This window comes from Agelaius phoeniceus, chromosome 15 (genome assembly GCF_051311805.1).
Source record: "Agelaius phoeniceus isolate bAgePho1 chromosome 15, bAgePho1.hap1, whole genome shotgun sequence".
Lineage (NCBI taxonomy): Eukaryota > Metazoa > Chordata > Aves > Passeriformes > Icteridae > Agelaius > Agelaius phoeniceus.
In genome coordinates, this window is record NC_135279.1 from 13,891,933 (window position 1) to 13,904,874 (window position 12,942).

Below are 12,942 nucleotides of genomic sequence, written 5' to 3' on the forward strand. Positions count from 1 at the left end.
AAATTGATTCAGGATTCTCAATGTGCAGTGTTAACTTTAGGTGTCAGGTATGCACATCTCAGAAATGGTCCAAACAGAGGGATTTAATGACTTTTTGATGTAGTGCCATATGTTTAAAAAGTATTTAGAAAAAAAAAATGTGATAGGTGGTGAATTCATACAAGTAACAGAAGCCAGTGGCATTTGAATTGAAATATTACCATCACATTCTGCCTTTAGATTAAAAAAACCAAAATTGTTTTGATTACTAGTTCTCGGTCTATATTGGTCTGTGTGCCTAAATCCTGGTGGTGTTACATTTGAATCATTAGGTGGTTCCATTTTGCATGCAGTTCTTTTCCATATTCCACTCATCCTTAGCATTTTGTAAGGAAAAATATAGAAACCTGAATGTTGTGTTTATTTCCCGTGATTCATAGGTTCATAGTGACCACACTGTGTTCTAATCCTTTCTGTGGGTTTTTGAGATGTTTTTAACATGCTGCTGAGATTTTGTCTCTCTTAATTTAATTAACTTCATTAATTTCTGACTTCCTCCCCCTCCCTTGGTCTCTCTCATTCTCTGTTGTTGTAGAGGTCTTTTTTTAGGTGTCTGTGCAAACTGCCAGTGTATTTTGTACCTTTTAAAGTGCCTTTAACAATATGCTGATGACAGTGAAGTGCTGCACACTCTTTAGGCTCTGTGAGTAAATGGCAGAATTATGGCAGCTTGACAATATTTTCTGTTAATACTTTCCAGACCTATTCTTTGTGGGATTTATTTCCTCTCTGAAACTATTCTCACATATAGCACTCAAAAGATCTATATAAAGATGTGCTGAATTTTCTCTCTTTTTTCTTTTTTTTTTTTTGATCCTATATAACCTGACTCTTCAGGATAGACACCATTTTCTAAGAAAACCCCATTTTTCATACTAATGAGCTTCCATATATGATTAATTTATACAATAGTAGGAGAGAACTGTCTGCCCATCCCTGCTGTCTGTTTAGTCCAGACCTACATCCCAGCACACTGAGTACTACAGATCTACCCATCTTTCTGTATTTCCCCTGTAGAAAGCCTCAGAAGAATAACAAGCTTAGTTTGGTGTATAAATGAAAAGATTGGAAAGCACATAATTCATTGAAGTTGACAGTTATCATACAGCAGCTCCCTGTTAGAGTGATTATGCACATGGGAAATGATATACTGCAAGTTGAACATTTTAATCATGTGCATAACTTTGAAGTGATGGATTATGAAATGTGGTTTTTCCTTGGTATTTAGGTTGCTGTAATCTTAAGCAGAGCTTTGCAACGTGGTTATTGCTTTTTACACTTTCATTTTTAAGACAAGAGAGAATGTAAGGCAATGTATTGACTCTTAATAATTGATGAATGATCTATCATTTCAAGTAACGACATAACTGATCCATTTTGACAGAAGTTTTTGAGGTCTTCTTTCCAGCTGAAAGAATGATGAGCACAATAGAGCTGGTAGTGAACACAACAAAGCAGGGTTTAGGAGAGAGTGTTAGCTCAAGGTTTAAATAATGAGAAGTTACCTGACAAGCTTCGTCCCATACATAGGAAAGAATAAGTACATGTCACAACCAGAAAATAGCTGAAATTAATCCTATGAATAAACTTGATAGATCCACTTTGATCATCATTTAAAGTGATGGAAGAGAGAGAAAAGAAAAAACAAAAAAGCAGTGATGTAGCCTTAGATGCACGAGAAGAAAAGAAAGGTAAAAGTGAAGTGCTTTTGGTAGGCCATTTATTAAATTAATTCCTTCACTCTCAGCAGAAAATCATACAATTCATTGCACATGACAAAGAGCAGGAGTAGGACCATCAGCTATAAACTAACCCTTGCTGTCCTCCAAGAGTGTGACTTAGGGTGCTAAATCATCTCCTGATTTGAAAAAAGGAAAGGCTTTGAAGGTGCTGCTATTGTATTTCTGCCTCACACGTCCACAAAGAAAATTTCTTGCTCTCTGCCATAGCAGAGCTTCCATCAGTGGGGTTACATTAACTAAGAATTATGGAAAAATTCATCCAAATCTGCAGCCAATGGTTCTGCTCCTTAGGTTTGTCAGGGTATCTGTGGGAATGTGACTGTGTCAGTGCTGGTCCAGACTCTTGTAGGACCAAATGCAGAAGGCAGTGATGGCAAATATGGGGTAAATTATATTCAAAGAGTACTTTGAAGTTCTTATACTCCTCAGGATTTCTAAATGAATTGTCTTATCCTAAAAGAGATGGGAGAATTGATATGGGTGGGTCATTGAAAAAATGATGTACATGGGTTTAAACATGGGGCTTTGAGATTACAAAAGATTATGGCTGGCATGAAAAAAAATTATAATGAGGGTGATTTAAAGAGAGAAGCAACAAAAAAAAAAAATCATGACTGATGGAAAAGAAAAAATATTTTTAAAATTATTAGGCATTCCTATTGCCTTTCCTCCAACACACAACTAAAAATACAATGAATGAAATGAAAAGGCAGCGTGTTTAATGCTCTAAAAATAAATTCATAGTGCATAAATAACCTTTGGAACTTTTTGCCACACTACATAATTGATGTTAAATAAAGATACTGCTGAGATTTTAAGTTAAACATTTGTCAAAATAATGGCAATATGCCTTGTTAGAAGGTAACTTAAGGTTTTATTTTCTCTTTTAAAATACATATAGATTGATGGTTTATATCATAGTATGTCAAAGTCTGGCTATTTAGATAGACTCTTCCTTTTTAGGCCAGTCAGTACCACTGTTATCTGAAATTCTCTAAATCTTCCTCTGCAAATTACCCTGACTGATGTCTGGGAGAAAATTCTGGAGGTCTGCAGTGGTGCAGTGTGCTAGGGCACCCATTTGTGCAGAATAGGTTGGGTTCTGTGTGCAGACATTTTCCCTCTCAGACAAACTGTTCTGTGTCTGAATTCCTTGACACTGGCAGGGTTTCTGCAGAAACTTTAACACAGATCAAATTCACCAGGTTGAAAATAAATCAGGTGACTTTTGGTCTTCTTGTTAAAGGACTAGACAGAAAAAAAAAGTGTAGATGGGGTGTGTGAAAGAGCACTTTAAGATTTTTCTATGGGCAATTGTTGTACTATTTTTAATAGGAGAGAATAGGGAAAAAGTCACTTCAATTAACTTTTCCATTACATGGCATACAGAGGGCTGGCTGCACATTTAAAGCCAAGTTTGTCACTGCTCCCTGTTTCATCAATAGCCAGATGTGAGCAAAATTCAGAATATCAGTTGCTAGTATTGCACAACCTTCTGGTAAACTCCAGCATGCAGAATGGAAATGAAATTGTCCCAAGTCCTCTCTGAGTCTCCTGTGCCATTTCCCAGAGCCCAGGAGTTATTCCTATTATCCTGGGGTGACATATGAAGAATGTAGAACCAGCCATTCAAATTAGGACATGCTGAAGATATTGGGCTGGTGGTAAAACCCAGTTACAAGAAAGTAATTTATAAAGTGTCAAAAGGAAAGCATATACCACACATATTGTCTTTGTCAGAGTGTTCACTTCAGAGGTTAAGGGAGTGATGAAAGCATTTGTCATGTTAAATTAGTTTTTAGCTCTTTTGATTCATGCCAAAGTTGGAGGAGAAAAATATAAAAAAGAAGAAAGAAGGAGCGTAAAAAGAGTCACCTTGGATTTTTCACAAAGTAATTGCTGCCAAACATAAATACCACATTTTTGTAAGCCCCTATGCTGCTCTGATTTCTGCCAATCTATCTTTGAGCATCAAAGAACATCTGACCATCAACATGTCAGTACATTAAAAATATGGTAATTTAAATATTTAGACTTTCCTGTAGGGAAAAAAAACCAAAACCCTGGACTGTTATTTCCTGTGGAAATTAAAAGCTGTGATGGGTTTAAAGATGCTTCACTTGAAAATAGTGTCCTGATACTCACACTGAAACTTAGAGATATTGATGCTATTTTTATCTGCTGTCATATGCAAGGAGATATGAGAAAAATTAAAGAAAAATGACATAGACCATGAGAGCAGCATGCTTGCACCACACCTTCAGTGCCTATGTTGCACATGAAAGTATTATTAGTCATTTATTCCTCACTGTTATTTGACCTTAAAGACACATGAGGTTTAAGATAAATTTCAGGTTTCTGCATAAACTTGAAATAATATATTCACTTCAGTGCCACAGAAAGGACTGAATTGCCAAAGGGTCTGGCAGTTAATTAAGCAAATGAAAATGTCCTTCTTTTAGAGTTTGAAATAAGAACCTGAAAAATAGTTATTCTGAGACTGTAAGATATATGGTTAATTTATGTCGTTTTTCCACTTGTACCACAGAAGTTTTCCTTTGTTTGTGTGAGAGTCAGACAAAAAAATCTAGGAGGATTTCTGACTTGGAAGTACAAGTCACATCTTTGCCTCAACTATCTGTACATGATACAGTTTACATAAAATTTTATCCTTCAGGTGTTGATATCAACTTATTTTATTCCCACAAATTAGTCAGTATTTTTGCCAATGTAGGTGCTTGGATGAATTTTGTTGTTCACTCATGTTTGTAAGTTCTTCCATTCCTAAGCCAGGTTGTCTTTTTTACTCTGATTCCATAGATGAGGATTCATCAAAATAAGTTCCTGAAGTGCCTGTCTAATGTAACCATTGATTTTTTTTTTCTCTCTCTCTCTCTGAGTTGTACTTTACAAACAGGAGCTTCCATTTCATTTGATTTTTTTATCTTGCATTTGTTTATTACTTGTGCAGTCAGAAAACTACAGCCTTTGTCTTGTCCAGACTTCACTGAAATCAAATTTGCTAGACATTTTGGAAAGCAAGACTGAAAAAGGGAAAATCATGCATGGCTGGAACCTCTGAGAGGCAGAGGGCATCTGGCTGCCAATCACTGCAATCAGATTCACTTGAAATCAATGCAAACCCAGGGAATGCTGCATCTTGCAAGATTAGCTGATGACAGAAGGTTCTGTTCTTAAATTTGCATTAAAAATAGGTGTCAGTTAGGGGCAATAATTAAATTTTAGAATATGCCTGTCATATTTTAAATGTCACACATTCAGTGATTCTTATTGACTGCTTTCAGTCAATCTGAGTGAGAAAAGCGTGGTAGTAGCTCAATGAGCTTGTCTGATGCTACCTCTGAGGAGTTTTGGGAAAAACAATCTGGCTTCATTCCATAAAAAATTAGGTGCCAGGATTGGGAATTTTGGTGCCTGTGTCCAGGAAATTCAGATGTGGCTTTTTAGCCTAGCAGGTGTCCCTTCCCTGCTCCACAGTCCAAAGGTGTGAGATTCATTATGCTACCAGGACAGTTCTCCTGGAGACAAGCTGCTCCAGCTGCACTGTGTGCTTAATGGTACAAAAAGGGCACTCTGACATGAAATTCCTTGGGTATGGTTTTCCTGGGCTTTTCCTGAGTCAAAAGGCAAAGCTTGATCTGCAGATCTGTTCCAGGAAAAGCCAAAGTACTCCTGTTTTGCCTAGCAAAGGTTTGGGAAGAAGGAGAGGAGGAGGATTTCAGTGTGGAGGGGCAGGCTCACAGCCTGGGCAGTTCTGTCTGTGGGACATGTTCATATCATGAAACTCAGCAATGCAAACTGGAGTGAGCCCAATGTTCCCATGACTCCCAAAGTGCTGCCATGTGCTCAGCTTAGCTCCTGCACTTGAAAACCTTTCTTGCTCAGCTACCAGGCTGAGCACACTCTGAAGCCTTGGCAGGGGACAGAGAGGATCACAGAATGTTTTCTTCCATGTGTCACTGGAGTTGTGTTTTCAGGGCACGTTTTGGGTTGTTAATGCAAATTGCACAGCACAATCTAGGATGGGTCTGAGGAAATGTGTTTTCACACATGCTGGTAGTGCTCCCCAGGAGCTGTTAAAGTATATTGCTTTCAACTTGAGTAAAGAAACACAACTGCCTGGCCAGTGCTCACTGTCCTGGCTGCTCAAAACATCTGCTTGGCCAAGGTTAGTGCCAAGGAAATGAGCACTGTGATGTGACAGGACAGAAATGGCCAACCCAGATATTACACAGATGCTGTTTACAATTAGTAATTTATTAGTACAGTCATTATTTATATGACAGAAACTTTGGGGTTTTTAATCATAGCCGCAGGAATGGCTTCCTCAGAGGTGCTTTGTCTTTTGTCTCAGTTGTGAAGGACGGGTTGTACTTCACATGCCCTTGCCATCCTCCCATGCACAATCTAGAAAATATGCTGGATTTCATGATGGCTGTGTGACAGAGCCTATTCTCACTGTCATCAGTGCAAATACCTAATACTATGAATGTCTGAGTGGTCCAGGATTTAATCCCAGAACACAGCTTTGTCAGGGCAAAGATACAGCAGAGATAAGTAGATGCAGAATGAGAGTTGCAGGAAGCCAGGGGGGGAAATGATGAAAAAACGTTGAGATATTTTAGTGAGACATGCTTTATAACCCAGCCCAGCAAACTGAGCTGAGGCCATTTTTCAGGGAAAGGGTAAGCATAAGGGATATTGAAGATTAAATAATGCCAAGTCAGAGATACCTATCAAATAAACCTGTGGTCATTCTCTCTGAAAAGTCAATGTTCAATATCAGGGTAAAATGTCTCATTTCTTCCTAGGGAAGCATTGCTCTCTTAGCAGTTATTTAGATTGAGATCACCAGTTGATAATTTATAGATTCATTTATATTGATTATTTGTTGCTGTGTTTCTTTGTTGACTCACTGTGTTGTTTTGCACTCAGTGAGCTTATGGATTTTATTTATTTAAGTATAGCAGTACATATTTGCCTTTAGGAATAGAATTATTGCTCTGTGGGCTCATAGAGTCTTGAAAGATTTGACATGGATTTTCTAAGTGTGGCTAATGTAGCTCTTAAAGCAGCATTATGAATGCCATGAAGAAAAAAAACCCCACAAACAAAAAATACTTAAGGGTACTATAAAGACAAGAGAATACTCAAAGAATATTCAAAGAACTTGAAGGAAGATAAAATAAAGAATTGGAATGAAATTCAGTTTGTGAAAATAAGAAGACATGGTAATAGAGTAGGGAACTTATGGAGCAAAAGAAGTTGAACAAATTGGAAGAGAAATGACATATCACAGAAAACTTTACTCATTGAGTAAAGCTTGAGCACAGTGATTTAAAAGCTGTTTGAGAAACAGTTTCCAGGTTTATTTCAGTTTTTGCTTATTCAGGGTTTAATTTTATGTAGTGTTGCATCAGCCTTTGACCTGCCTTCTCATGTCACTGCTCAGATCCCAGCCATCATATATATTCTGTATGTCCAGAAATAAAGTCATTGACTTGCCAAGGTCAGACAGTTTGAACAGCTAATACACCAAATTGGTGCGATGCTGTGCCTTGTTATTAATTCCTTACAAGATAGCCTTGCAGCTATAAACAGGAAAAATGACATCCTCTGTGACAACCTGCCTGACCCCCAGGACAAATTTTGCACTCCAGATTTGGGTTTGCAAGGTTATAGGATGATTTGTGTTGGAAGGGACCTCTGGATGTCTCTTCTGCTCCAAATGGGTCATCTCTTATGTCCTCTCTGCTCCTGAAGACCCCCAAGGACAGAGACTGTGTGTGGCTTGATCTTCTTCATGACCTGGAGGTTCCAACAGGCTGTTTTGAATGGGTAGAGGCAGGCCAAAAATCATTTTATTTAATTATTTTATTTATTAGAGCAATGTGCATAGGAAGGAGAGGCTCTCTTTTGGACTGGTGGATGCATTCTTTATAGTCAGCAAACTCTCTCTGAATTCCTCATAATCATTTCTGACATCAGAAGCTTGGATTACAATGCCAAAGTGAAGAATGTAGTTGGTTAGAAAAATCATGTTTTGACTTGTATGTTGAGCAGATTTGATAATGAGAGAATCATTATTGAACCCCACTGTGTGATTATAAAACACTCTTAATGTCTTTATCTTGGCTATTACTAAATAATTACTAGGAAAGGCAAGCATTTGTATTAATGCAGCTCCTGAATGGAAAAGGAATTTCATTCTCTAATGTTGATCTAACAGAACCTTACCTAAAACTGTAAATATGCTCTAGGTTTAGTTTGTTTTCTTCTCTGGGGTGTCCAGATTTATCCCTCTGTGTCATATTTAATTTTTAAAATGTACTATACATAATGCATAACAGTGCTGCAGTTAATTGCATTCCAAGCTTTATTTTAATTTGCTGGTTGGTTGATCAGCTGATTTCCTCCAACATTTTTCTTACTAAACACTTTCTGAGAAAAGCACAGAATAGAAAATGTTTTCACATGCTGCTGCCAGCCAGTGTGGCAGAGCAGGTTCCCCACGTGCTGGATAACAAGGTGTGTCTGTGGCACTCACTTGCCTTGCAGAAGCCAGCCTGGAGTAGCCAAGACTCTTGGAAAGGTCAGACAGTCCATAGATGCTGCTCATCCCTGCATGTTAACAGCTCTTTTGTTTAAATTTGGGTGTAGTGCACCATCCCTGCCGCTCTCTTTTGTAGTTTCTGTGTATTTGCATCTTCTTCCAATTCACTTATTTCTCCTGCAAGAGGCTTCCACATTCTGCAAGGTGCAGGTGGCTGCAGGTCTCTCATCAAGGAGGAGTGAGCTGGGGGTGCAGGGGCTGCTCAGAGGGCCCCATCCCTGCTGGCTGCAGCAGTGCCAGGGACCCACTGCTGCTGCTCAGGATCCCAACTTCACATAAAAAACTGACTTACAGTTGTGCAGTTGTACTCACAGCACCTCCAAAACCATCAAGAGATTTCATTTCTCAATTTGGATCTTTATTGCTACAAGTTCCTAAATATGGAAGCCATGAAACCCATCTGTAATTCCAGGGGAGCCAGTGCAATCCAAGGCAGGTGGGTTCTCAACAACCTCAGGTTCTGCTCCTCACAGTTGGCATTGGAGTTGTAAGGGTAATATTTTCTTTTGCAGAAGGAAGAGACTCTTTCTGTCAGACTGTACTGTCACTAGAGGATTTCTGTGTTCAGTTATTAAAAGCTTTAAAAGAGAGGTAAATAGTGCTTGATATGCTGAGAAAATTAATGAATGCTAGGAAAATGTCAGAAGTACACAGCGAGTATCCCAAGGTAATATAAGAGTAGATATGAACTTGTGACATTTTTGCTGGTCTGTGGAAAATGCAAAAGGACCTTAGACTGAAAGAGAAGTGAAGCAATTTCACAACAGGCACACTAAAATTACCAGAGCTGGGAAATGGAGCACCCAAGCCCTGCATAGCTCATGGTGATGGGTTACTGTGCCTTTAGCATCCAAGCCTTTTCCAAGGAGAGACCTGTGCATGTTGGTAAGAGTGTGGTGCAGGGATGGGACCTGAAAATAGAGAATCCTGTTAAAACTGGCCACAAGGTAGCAGAGGGCAGCAAGAGAAAAGAGATGCAATTTAGGTTCATCTGATTTATTAAGCCAAAAATTTAATTTACCTGTTGTTTCTTTCTTCATACATATCCCCCTTTTACATCATGCAAATCTATTAGTCACTGAAATGCAAAACTCCAGCCACATGAGAAAAGAGAGACCATAATGGAGTCTGTTCATTAAGAAAAGCTCAGGGATCTGATTAGTCTTACTCTTGCAGGGGTAGTTTGACTTTTTTTAAAATACATTTTAATGTAGCTTTAACTGTTAACATGTTGTCTTCATGGCCAGAATCTGAACCTTAAAAGCATCAAAGTTCTTATGCAAGTGTTTAGGGATTTGGTGCTTGGTTCATGAGCAGTATTAGTCTTCTCCAACCAGCAGAATTTTTCTGCACCTCTCAAGGCTTCCTGAAAATCCTAAAACAAATAATAGAAAAATAGTGATTTAAAACCTAATTTCTAATACAAACCAGCTCTGGCTGTCTAGATGAAGAATAAGCTTCAATAAATGGGAGACAGACGCAGCCTCTTTAGTATGAAGAGTAGCGAGGATGCAGAAATAGAAATAGGTTTTTCATTACTTGAGGGATTATGCTTGGGCCAGAAATGCCAAATATTCTGTGGACCACAGCTGCACTTCCAGTCTGCTCTTGTATTAGCTGGTAATAGTAAAACAATGATGTGGTGCTAGAGACAGCTATTTGTTCTCAGAAACACAGAAAACTTGTTTTCCCTTTCTTTGCTTGGATTGCCATCTTGTCCTCCATGGCATGTCCTAAGCTTCTGTCCTATTGCAGTAAATGGGCTACAAATTAAAATGTACATTCTCCTTGAGCACCACCTGAGGATGCTCCTCCAGCTGCCAATGTGCTCCCTTAGCCAATTTTTTCTTCTGTCCTTGTGACATTCCTTAGTCAATTCAGGGGCTCTTTATTTCCTTGCACAACTGGGTCAGGGCAATTGCCTGAGCAGCAATGTGCCATCCATTAGACCTGCAGCAAGGAGGGGAAGGGGCTGCTGTCCCTGGGAGCAGGGAGTTCAGAGATGTTCAGGAAAGCAGCAGGACCCATCCTGCTCCTCCACTATTTTTCTGTCACTTGGTAAGCACTGCTCACTTTCATATTAACAGAGAGACTGGAAATAGTTTTGTTTTCAGGATGTAGCTCGGTGGAGGCTTTCACTCAATCTCATCTGAGAATATCTGTAAAGGGGAATTACTTAAGTTAAAAAGCCGTGGTTTTCATCTCTTTAGATTTTTTCTCTTAGATATCTAACAAAATGAGTTTTATTTTTTGCTTTAGGGCAAATAAAGGTTTAACAACATTTAACACCGTTCTCTTTATCTTTAGATTTTTTTTCCCTGTCAAAAATCTATGCATTTCCTGTCTATAAAAGCCACCATGAAAGTGGTCTGCCTAACTCCATTTCCCCATGCTATGAAGCATTGTTTTAATATGTTGTTTGACTTTTTACACTGAGCAGTCATAAATCATTCATCTTTTCTCCCATATTTACCATTAGAAAACTGTAAACAGCTAGAACAAAAAAAGGCTTTTAAACACAGTGCAATTTGCTCAACTTTGCTTTGGCACTCCTGGAGTAACAAATGTACAGCAGGTACCTTAGCAGTGGGAGTTTTCTCTGCTTTGCCTGTGTATTTCAATGTAAAGATTCCTGTGTTGCCCATGGTTTGAGAAGCCAATATTCAGTACAGAATTCACTGTTTCAGTGAATTTGGAATTCCTGGAATTTGTAATTTCAATGAATTTGGAATACCATTTCAGTTCATGTCTGAAGGAGGAGACCTTTGAGTAGCTAGTGTTAGCAGGCTGGTGGAGTTTTGAGGTGAGGAGTTGAGTGCAGTGCAGCTGAGGGGTTCAGCCCAGCAGGCAGAGCAGCCTGCCAGGACAATCCATGCATCCCTAGGTTCATTCTGGAACTCCTTCTCCAGGGCCCCAGTGTCACAGGAGAAGCATAAACTACAGGTTGTGGATTTGCTGCAAATGTGCTCTGGCAGCTCTGCTGCTGGGACCTTGGATTTCCAGTTTGCCCAGTGGGTGCCTTTCCTGGGAGCAGTGTGGGTCCCTGATGATGAATTGTTTCCCAGGGATGGGGCAGCGCAAGGCCTTGTGTTGCCTTCATAAAATCCATCTTATTTGTTCCCTTTTGAGTATGGAGCCTTACTCTGAGCACAGATCTTTGCTTTTGCTAATAGATAAGTCCAAACCAAAGCTCAGGGCCCGAAGCTTAGGAATTCTCTTAACAATTCTCTTAACATATTTCCATTTTTCAGCTGTAAGCTATCCTTTACATACTTTCAGCAGATTTTGTTTTAAATGCTCTCCATTAAGAGTTTCTGCTGAGTGCTACAACTTGTATACTCTGACAATCCCAGAGCAGTTTGCAAAAGAGGTAATGGCTGCATGTACTGCACACCTTGCTTTTTCTTGAGTATAGTGGTGACTCTGGAATCGTCAATATTTTTTATAGCTGTAAAAAGCAGTTTCCTTAGCTCAGTGTTCAGGGATTGGACACATGGGTAAATTACTGAACACAATAGGTCACCAGTAAGCATCTGTGTGAATGCTGCTAGCCAAAATTTGTGATTTCTTTTTAAATTCAGTTTTATTGTGCGACCCCAAATCTTTCTGTTTTCAGAGACAAAAGATTTTTATAATTTCTTGCAAGGCAAAACAGGCCTCAAACACCAAATGTTAAGATTTGGGGGTTTGGAGATAGCAGAAATGCAGTCTTTGACTTTGGCTTAGTAACATTGCTCATGAGAATCTTCTGATGAAAGAGTAACTTATCCAGAGGACAGGAGCATGGCTGTGGAGGCAGTTTGGCTCTTTTGAGCAGTCACTCCTCAGCTGTTCTCAGTTCCAGTGCTCAGGCCCATGACACTGGTAGGGAAGGGGAAGGTTTGCCATTGTGTGCAAGGGAACGGGGAATCTTTGTTTCCTTTGGCTGGAAGTTTAAAACCAGTCATGTCCTTTCTTGGCTGAAGGAAAACACCAATCCTAGATGCTTCCTCCTCACTTGGAGGATCTGTAAGACTGTGGGGCTTCTTCCCAGCCTCCTCTGCTGGGGTGTCCTTTGTTAGATGTGATTTACGCCAAGGTACAGTGTGAGCTCAGTCTTTACTAAGTCACTAAATTTAGTGATTTATCAGTGCCAGCTCTGGGCTGGGGAGGCCTCTGAAAGCCATGAGTGTCACCTCCATGAAAATATCCCCTCTGTCAACTCAAGAACTGGGAATCCTGCAGTCATTAATCCCTGGTTTTCAGCTGTATAAATGCCCCACGTGCCATTTACGAATGGAGACGTTCTTGCTGAGCATGAAATGCCATTTCAGTTTGAACTCTCTGACTGGTCTGCTAAGATAAAGATAATGTTATTCTATGGTAGTTTTACCTTTCAAAGCTTTTTCTAAATATAAGCAGTTTTTCCCTAAAGCCTTTTTGTGCAAGTCAAAGGTCTGGATTGAAATGGCAAGATCATAATAGAGTTTGGGCTGCAGATTATGAAAAGGCCAAATTTGTAGTAGACAGAATTATATTTTACATGTC

At 39.3% G+C, this 12,942-nt stretch overlaps 1 protein-coding gene across 17 annotated transcripts in view; it reads left to right on the top strand.

Moving 5' to 3' along the window:
* Positions 1-12,942, top strand: part of TENM2 (teneurin transmembrane protein 2) — an 884,487-nt gene that overhangs the window by 719,803 nt on the left and 151,742 nt on the right. The window lies entirely within an intron of this gene.